This window comes from Cupressus sempervirens, chromosome 5 (assembly GCF_028749045.1).
Source record: "Cupressus sempervirens isolate cs-2001-9-10 chromosome 5, ASM2874904v1, whole genome shotgun sequence".
NCBI lineage: Eukaryota > Viridiplantae > Streptophyta > Pinopsida > Cupressales > Cupressaceae > Cupressus > Cupressus sempervirens.
Window position 1 is genome coordinate 823,836,964 of NC_143122.1, and position 10,646 is coordinate 823,847,609.

Sequence of the window (10,646 nt, forward strand, 5' to 3'; positions counted from 1 at the left end):
CAAAAGTACACATGTTTTTAATTTGAATATTTGGTGAAGGAATTATCACCAAGGCACATACATGCAAAGGTGCACATTATAATTTTTAAATATAAATAAGATGATGGACTTTAGAAGGTGCACAACTGAGAAGGTGCACCTGTGCAAATGTGTGGAGGTTCATACTTCTAAAGTTTTTGAAGATGCCCAAAGTCTCAAAGATGTTAAGGTGTGCAAGTAGACAATTTTAAAAAGTTTGTAAGAGAAAAGTGCATATTTGCACAAGGTGTTCAAATTTTCCCAAATCATCAAGAATATCAAAATAACTACACAAGAGTGATCTAAAAGCCCATTCAAGAAAAACCTAGAAACTATTTTCAAAACATAAAACTTTTTTTTTTTAGTGAATTAAGCACCTTGTGCACTTTCCTGAAGGTGCCAAGGTGTGCAATTCGAAGGTTTAGTGAATGAATTGTCTCTAAACATGCATAGGTACACATATTTAAATTTAAAGAAAAACATCCACACATCATTTTGGTATAAAGGGGAACAAAACCTAGATGCTAGAAAATCAAGTTTTGACACTTAAAATTTTTATTTTATTTTTGGATTCTATTACCAAGGTGTGAAGATGCACAGGGGTGGGTCTCCAAGGTGCACTTTTCACATAGATTTTCCCATAATTTTGAAGAAGAAGAAATGCAGTGGTAGTTAACTACTAGTTTCTATTTTAGAGCATTCCATGCATCATAAACTAATTTGGACATTAATTCAATTCCTAGAGACACATAGAGAAGGTTGAGCTTCCATTTCTAGAGCTCTTAGTGACTCCTAGATCATCACATGGCTTCTATCTTCTTAACTCCATTTATTTTTTGAAATCATGTAAAGAATCATGCACCCATTAATTGATATTTGATATTTGATGTAATTAGCTTTATTTATTAGTTTTTTAGCATGAGTGTACATTAGAAGAGCTCTCAATCCTAAAACAATAGTAGGAGAGAATTTATTTTAAATAAATGGATGTAATATGTACTCTAGGACATTATTTTGATTTAATAATATATGATATTGGTCCTCTTATTCTGAGTGTAGTTATTCTTGCAAAAGTGTGCTATTATTGTGAATGGATGTTCATGAATAATAACGAAGCTAATGGTTCTATTGCATTGTTATGATTGTGTGATCTTTTAGTTCTAGTGTTTTCCTTATGTTAACAATTTTTTCTATTGTCACAAATTCGGGAAAGGATCACTATTATTATTGCATAATATTTTGGCTCATGTGAGTGCACTTTGGCCTTGCAATTTGATGAAACATGAAACATCTTTCAATTATTATTGAGGTTCCCATCAATGATTGCATCAATGCAATTGAGGAAGAACAACTCCTCATTGGTTTCCTACGAAGGTCCTCTTGATAATTTAATGTGCATACATGTTTTTACTTTGCCTTATGTTTGTTAGGAGTTTATCTTTCAATTACATGCTTAAAAACTCTTGTTACTCTATATTTAGTATTTTCTTTCCAAACACTTGGTTAAAATAGGAATTCATATAGCTTGATTGATAAGTTTCATTCATGATAAAATATAATATACAAAAGAATATCTATTTGTTGTTACAATTCAACAACAAGTGTCTAGATTGGTTATGAATAGCAAAGGCCTTCTCATGAACATACACATTTATCCTCAATTGAAATATTAAACATGTTGAAAAATTATGATCTAGAACCTTGAAGTTGGTCATTGGTCATCCTTTCAATAGAGACATTTGAAAGGATCTCCATAATCCAACATCATGCAAAATGACCACTCGATAGAAGTGGTGCTAGAAGGAGGTCCTAAAACCATTATGCTAGAAAAACCTAAGTTGTTATTTGAAAGTTCTATAGTTTTTGGAAGTTCTAAAATTTTCTAAATTTTTTACTATCATAAGGTGTATAGGTGTGTTGGTGCATAGGTGCACTGATGCCTAGGTCCACTTTATAGAGGTGGTCCTTTTCTAAAGGCATATTTTTTAGAGTAAACACAAACTAGAAGATCTTGACCAACTATCTCCCTTTCAAAAAACATTGAGGTCTTCACTTGAAAATAAAGAATTCTTGGGACTATATCATTTTTGTAAGCCTCACAATGATAAAGGGATACCTAGGCTCCACCCACTCACATTTCAAATCCTATCATCATCATCCACTCTACATTCTACTTTGCACATTCCTATGATTATGCACCAAGGCTTTATGCGATGCCCAAAGTTCACCTTTGAATCTAACTGGTCCATTCCATGATTTGTCCAAAAATATTCAAAAATTTCCCCATGGTTCACCTATAGAGAATCACAAATAGTAGAAGGGCCTATTAATTTCTTTAGGAAAATTATAATTAAAACTAGATTCAGCATATGGGCATGGTTTGTCACCTTTTCACTTACACTTTGAGGAAAAAGACATTCAATTGGTACCTCAATCTGTCACCAACATCAATAAGGGATTAAATCTCTTTTGAGAGTAATTTTCTAGCAGATTTCATGGTCTCTATTGGTCCAACTATCCTAAATCATTTGTTCATTTCAATAAGAGGGATCCCCATGAGACTATTTCACAATTTAATCATTGCTTCTCTAGGATGTATTAAAGTATGGAGTTTCTTTATACTATACCATAAGAGGTTGTCATCTAGATCTATTTGAGAACAATGGATCATTAAATTCTATTTTTATATGAAGGCTCAAACCTAGAGACATTGATACGATTGAATAGATCTTCTCATAGATTGTTACATTCATGAATTGGGTAGATAGCAATGGTAGTGCCAACTTTGTGTCTTCATGTTGGATAACATAGTAGCCATATAACCATTTCTTGCAAGAGCATTTAATATGTCCAATCAAATGCCCCTATTGTATCTAGTATCTTTGTCGCAATTGGTTATTGCTGGAAATAATTGATTAATTGTGTATTATCTTTCATGTTACACAAAATGTCATATCATTGCCAATCGGTATATGTTGAGCTTGCTAGGGGATTGTGTATAAACTAATATGTTAGCAAGAAACACTAATATATTTAAAAAGAAAAGCATTAACTAAAAAAACTAATATAAACTTTAGATGAGACAAAGTGAGGTCCTCAAATGAGAATATGAGCCATGGATAGGCTCTCTCAATGAGGATGATCACTTGATTTGTAGAGGTGTCCTTTGATATGGATTTGGGATGTATGCTCAAGCTTCAAAATGCTTCAATGGAGATGGATTTGGGGTTTTTGGTGTGGGTATATGTAAAAGTATGGATTTGGCTTCTCAAACTGACATGGTAACTTTAGCTTAAAGATTGTGTTGAAATGGCTTGGGAGGGGATCAAACTTATAGGCTAAGGTCTTGAGGGATGGAGGGGTAAGATGCAAGGATGGAAAGATGGTGAGGGAGGGTTAGGATGCACTTAAAGGGGAGCACATGGATTGTGCTTTTTTAGCACCAATAGTGAGTGGACACTTGTCACAAGGAGGATGGGTGTGAGAGGATAGGATAAGGGTTGGTCAAAGGCTTGATGAGGGTGGTTGAGTATGTAAGAGTCATGAGTGAGGATGTAAGAGCCATTTATGGCTTTGTAAGAGCATTCATGGCTTGGTGGTTGGGATATTTTGAGGGGAGACTTTGGCTTAGTTTAGGAAAGTTTTAAGCTTGCCTAGGAATGTGCAAATGATTAGGGTATGGGTTAGGCTTGGGTTAGGATAAGATTAGGGATGTTAGAGATGTGCAAGTGGATGGCATTTACAAAGGTGGGTGAGTTAGTGGCTAAGCTTAGTTAGTATGGGTGGATGGGGTGGATTAGGCTAAATAGAGGATTTAAGATAGGCTTTAGGGGTTATTAGTTTTGAGGGTTTTATTTATCAAAGTGATTTTAATAAATTTGGGATTTGAAATTAGCTAGGAGAATAGGATTTAATTGATAAATAATGGGTTATTTGATTTATCAATTAGGACTATAGATGATTAATTAAACTAATCAGCTAGGGGATGGAAAAGGATTAAATAAATAGGAATTTAATTAATGATTCCTTTTAGAGATAGCTAAATAGGATTACCAAAGTGGTGTAATCAAATTTAGGTGTCTACATTTTTTCCCTCTTTGACATAGTGTTGAGATAACATTATTTCAAAGAAGTTCGAATAGAGACGACACAAGGAAGATGTTTTAGCAACAAGGTTTCCCTAGTCTCAGATAAGAAGAGGAGAGACTAGACTTAGAAATGTCCCCTTAAGAAGGCAACAGAGACAGAAGACGAGGCTCAATGGCTTCTTGAAAAGAAAAAGAATTTGAGATGAGCAGAGACACAGATTGGCAAAGAGAAGGGGCTGAAGTAGCTCAAACTCACACTATGGGAGAATGATAAAGGGAAATTAGATGCACAAGAGGAAGCAAGCCTAGGATGATCTCGGATTTGGGGGCAAGGGGGATGAAGGGAGGGAGCGTGATAAAAGGAGATCAAGAGGAGGGGATGGATGATGGAAAGATAAAGAGGTTTGGATAGGGGATAATGGAGATGAAGGGAAGTCATGGAAGTAGTTTGAGCGAGGGGAGACGGAAAAAAAAAGTACCACCATGTAGTTGAGCACAAGATTTAATATAGGAATGTTGGTTTAATGGCCAAGGTTACCAAGAACAACATGACCTTTTTACCAGCATCCTAGAGGATTGATGAACGAACTCAAAAAACAAATACGCAAGGATTGCCCCAACATCACATGAATTCCAAAGGAAGCAGCATGGAATCGAGACTGGGTAACCCACAAGTAGAACCTAATCAAATCCTTGCACTTGAATCACCCCATTTGTAGCACACCATGATATAAAAGATCATGGTGACCGTGTGGAGGGAACAAACAAAATTTCTTGGAAAAGATACTTCAAGACCCAAAGGGGGAAAGCCAAATCAAAATAAAGTGAAAATTCAAAAGAGAACCATTTGCCAATGACATGTGTAGGATGAGGTACTAACTGACCAAGATCAGACAGGAGGAAAGCTATATTCTACAAGGATCTATCAGAGAGCACCTAAGCGAAGGGAGTGGGATGAGGGATGCGACAGGCAAGCTGAACTAAGAAGGATACCATGGTGGTGATAGGAGAGCTAGTGAAAGGATGTATTGTAAAAGCTAACCAAGAGTTGTGCGATGTGTGCAAGATGCTGAGGTTGGTGAACGAACACAAAAGCAAGGATAGAGACAATGATATGCAATGAAAGAGGAGGTACAAGCTGATAGACCAAGAGTTGGTATAAGTGTACAAAGATGTTTTGTGTTTCATGGGTGTGAGAGGAGAATGTTTTGGAAGGCTGGGATGACCGAGAGGGGTAGGAAAGGCACCGAGGTAGGCTATTAGGGGCGAAGAGGGGGCTAGAAGGGTCATTTATAGTCAGATTGAGGAGGAGATATTGCTGATTAGGAGCTCTGTAGTGAAGATTATGATGGCAACTATTGGGCGACCAGAGCATCGAGCGGACATAGTGCAATGAGTAAGAGTACAAGGGACACCCGATTAATTAGTAGGGTCTAAAACCTCTTCATGATTTTTGTATATGCATTTGTTATAGCATTCCTATCTAAGTGGAAACATGATCTCGCAAGCATGGGAATACGAGCGGGATCAGTGGGATTGTGATCCCACAAAAAATAGGGTCGAGTGGGATGATGTAGGGGTTTAAATAGGGATTTTCAGGAAAGAAATCCTAAGATGGGAAGTCATGTGGGAATGGGACAGATTCAGTGGGATCGCATCCCTGCAAAGAGGAACTCGATTTATGTAGTGGGATTGAGGCCTTGCAGGTTAAGATCATTGCATAGCGAAAAAGGAAGAAAAAGGGTATAGTGTAGGAACGTGATCCTGTGGGATCAAGGATCAGCGAGATCGCCAAGTTGAGAGATCATGGGAACACACTAGTGGGATCGGGGGGATAGGTCAAGGGTTAGAGCAGAGTCAACATTGCGATCCCATCAGAAAATAGTTTCGTGGGAACGCGGGCAGTAGGCTTTGCGGGGATGCTGTTTTCGCGAGAATGTGGTTTTTGTAGAATAAAGGAAAAAAAAGCTAGGGTTGAGGTAAGGGAGGGTGGGAGGATAAACAAGGAGATAGAAAATTGACGATTGGATTTGTTTTGGTGGTGTGCAGTGGTCATTGGATGCATTAGTGTCATGGGAGTGACAAGCAACAATGTTGCGTGCTAGAGAGACACTAATGCCGACTGACTGGGTGTGGGTTGAGATGATCGGGCTAGGCCACTTGGCAAGATTGCCCCATACCCATACCTACGTGATGATGGTTACAACATTGTGTGAGAGATGGCATAGTGAGACAACAATATTTCACCTACTGATAGGGGAGATGATGGTGACACTAGAGGATGTATACTGCATATTCAGACTACCAGTGCAGAGGATGCTAGTCATGGCGATTAGAGAGATGACAACAAAGGCAGCTATGCAGAGACTGATGGGGCTCAGAGTGGAGGAGAGGTTGGATGCCATGACTGTAGAGCAGCAGGGGGTGTAGGCGAGATTAGATTCCCTCCAATAGGAGCAAGATATGTTGGTGGTGGAGGTGGTGACCCTATGGGCATAGGTGGTAGTGTGACAAGGTTTGGATGAGCTACAAAGATAGTGAGGAGAGATGGAGGAGTTGAGGGAGAGGGCTGGATTCTATCGAGGGAGGTACCATGCTGCAGTGCCAACATCGTAGATTGAGCATTACAAGAAGCTGACTTGGACAAGGACAATAGTTACCCACATAGGGATGTAGGGAGGAGGGGAGAGAGTGCAGCTAGGGCCTAATGCACAAGGCATAGTCAGAGGGTAGGACTGAGCCAGCGGCATGGGATGGGAGAGGAGGCAAAGAGCTCTAGTACATGGGGAGGACTGATGGGGTTACCACCTCCACCACCACCAGCACTAGGGGCTGGGAGAGGGGCACAGGAGGAGATTGATGATGCAAGGACAATGTGTTGACCATCGATGAGCAGGCATCTTTTTTGGGATACTGAGTACTCCATATATATTATAGACTATTTTGAGACACATGGAGATTTTGTGTGGGTTTAGACCCATTTGTACTATATGGACATTGTACACTGATGGACTTTTATTCTTTGATTCTTTCATTAATAGATAGATTGGATGACTATGGTGATATTTGCATTTATGGATTGGTGATGTTTTAATGGTATTGGTGATGCAGGATGCGACATGTGCTATGATTTTTTGATTGTGCTGACAATTTGTGATGCAGGATGTGATTTTTGATGACTTTGTATACATGATATATTATGATTTTGATGTGATTTAGCTATGATAGTGCAGATATGATGTGATGTGATTTTGATCTATGATATCATAGATGTGATGTGATTTTATATGATCCTTGATGACATGATTTTCCTTATGATATTGTAGAGGTGATGATGATGAGATTTTTTGTATGATAGATATCATGTAGCATGATATGTTTTTGATATAATCTTGATGATGTGATGTTGCTTTATGACAGATGTCATGTGATCCCAAGAAATTGATTGCTTTGGAGAGTATTTGATATGATGTTGTATGATGATAAGTACAAACTATAACATCAGTGACAAAAGTAAAATGAATCACCAACTAAAGGATAATCAACAGATTTATGATATGGAAAAATGAATATAATGTCATGACATTTTAACACAAACTAAAGAGGAATAAAAGATTAAAACAAATGAATTGAAAAAATTAAAGATGAAAATAAAAAATGAAGTACAACTTTAATGATGAACCTCAGTGCTAAAATGAAACCAAACCTAATGATAAATGACTATAATGTTGTAATGAATCACAATTTAATGATGAGCGACTACACCAAATGATTGATAATTTAATGATGAATGACGATGCTAAAATGAACCATAAGAGAAAATAGTGAATTTATGATATGCTAAAAATAACACAAACTAAAAGATACACCTAAGATTTATGATAAGCATGTGAGAATATCATAAAAAGACCGAATGTAATGCTATTCCATGATATGATAAAGGATACAAGTGTTGATAATACAACATACAAGATTGTAGGAGATGTGAGACAAATAATGATGGTGGAATAAGATAACCAATGTTTTGACTTATGATAGCATTATATGAAATGAAAAGTGTTCATAGGAGATACTGACTCTAAGGAGAATAATGTTGGAAAAAGAGTGACAAAAAAACTTGCAGTGAGGAGGATAGCAGAGATTTGTAGAGCTAGGATAGTAACTTATGATAGGGATCACATCATGATGAGAAATAAATAAGAATTGATGTTCAAGTTTTTTTGAATCAAATGATTCTGAGGGGGGGAAATGTGATAGTTCAAGGGAGAGGGGTGATGAAAAGGAGGAGGATATCAGAGGTTCTAAAATAAAAGTGAGGTGTAGGAGAGGCTTGAGCATGGGGTACTTCATGAGGAAGTGCCACTATGTAGTATAAAGACTTTATTTGATATAGGATTATTAGGGATCTGAAAAGCTTACTAAGAACATCAAGGCCTTTTCCCCAAAATTCCATAGGACTGACTCAAAAAGGCACACAAGGATTACCCTAGCATCATACATGAGTCTCAGAGAGATTAGTGTTGGAATGATGTTGGATGATCCACAAGCAAATGAGATTACCCAAGTGCATCATGTTTTATCGAAAGATGAAAACATGTTAGAAATAGGCAAGGATAATATCAAACTGACTCACAAGAAACAAAAGATTGTGATCGAAACCAAGCACCTTAGTTGTCCCAAAAAAAACACACCATGATATGAAATGATCATGGTGATCTTGAGGAGGAAATGACAAAAGATACGTGGGAACAATCAACCAAAAAATGAAACAACCAAAAGATTCCACAAAGGTTAAAAAGGAACCTTTTGTCAAAGGGATCAATTGACGGGTTGCAACAAGACCTGGACAAAAAGTATGACTAGTTAAGGACATGGGAACTCATGACTAGATAGAAAAATATAGTAGTAGATATATGTATAATGGGGGAAAGCTCAAGATGAGGGGATAGCATTGTCATAATACATGGTTTTTTTGAGTTGGGTTTATGTAAGGTGCAATTTATGTACAGGGGTCCGGATATTGTTGTATTCACATAGGTACATTATATGGGAGACAAGGGTTAGTGTAGGGGAGTATGAGACACACGTTATATGGGCTATATATGCTACATATGGTAAGGATAAAAAGCACGTGCTAGGGTAGATCTAGTAAAATAAAATGGTAGGATACATCAAGTATGATACATGGGATGCTATAAATGAGATGGGATGTTATATAGTGCAAAGTGCTAGAGGATGATGTTGCAAAGCATGGTGAATAACGAGAAGGAAAACCTTGGAAAAGTGGGGGGGATGAGGGGGGTGTGTCTATGATAGATAATAGAAGAGCTATAGTACACCTGGTGCCTATTTGCTAGGTTTTCACTAGGGACCTATCCAAGGCACTTGAATTGCCAAGTTTTCACCATTGGACACTTTATTTTTACTTTATGCCTTTTTTCTTTCCTTGATTTGCAAATTCTGTCCTTAGGCATATAATTTCTTGAGGCTGATAATGTTGGTAGGATCATTTAGGACTTCGCCTTTAAGGGTAGATATCTAATAGGCTCCTAAGCCAAAAGATGCTATGACCACATAAGGACCAAGCCAGGTGGGCTCAAACTTGCCTTTCTTTTCTCAGTTAGCTTGAACTTTCATATTCTCTTTAAGGACCATGTCACCTTCCTGAAAATTGTGCGAATGGACTTTCCTATTGAAATTGTGCTTGAGGTGACTTTGATAGATGATGAGATGGTCGTAGGCCTGTTGCCTTCTTTCATCAAGTAGATCAAGTTGAGTAAGTCAAGCCACTCTATATTCCTCATTAGATATCTATCCTCAGAGAGAAATGCAGAGTGATGGGAGTTCAACCTCAATAGGAAAGACTACTTCAGCACCATAGACCAAGAAGTATGGAGTTGTGCCAGTGGCAGTATAGAATGAAGTGTGGTATGCCCATAAGATGGGATTAATTTGCAAATGCCAATCATGACCGGAGTCATTGAAAAATTTCTTGAGGATTTTGAGGAGGGTTTTATTAGTTTCCTTAGATTGACCATTACCTTGTGGGAAATATGGGCTTGAGAAGCGGTGGTGGATGCAGAGGGAAGTACACAATTCTTCCATATTTAAGTTATCAAAATTACCTCTGTGGTCTTTGAATATGGTAGCTAGGATGCCAAAGTGACATATGATATGATACAATATAAACCTGGACACCTGAACTCCTATGGCAATAACAAGGGGAACTGCTTCGATCCACTTAGTGAAATAATTAGTGGTAGTGATTATCCACTTGTGCCCTTCTGAAGAAAGTGGCACAATAAGACCAACAAGATCAAATCCCCAGCAGGCAAAAGGCCATGGTGGTGCAATGGGTTGGAAGTCCTATGCTAGAGCCCAAATTAAATTAGCATGTTGTTGACAAGGTAAACATCGTTTCACAAATTCACATGCATCCTGTTCTAGAGTAGGCCAATAATATCTAGCCCGAAGGATCTACTTTGCTAGTACCATCCTACTCGTGTGAGCACCAAAAAGTCCAGTGTGTACCTCTTTGAG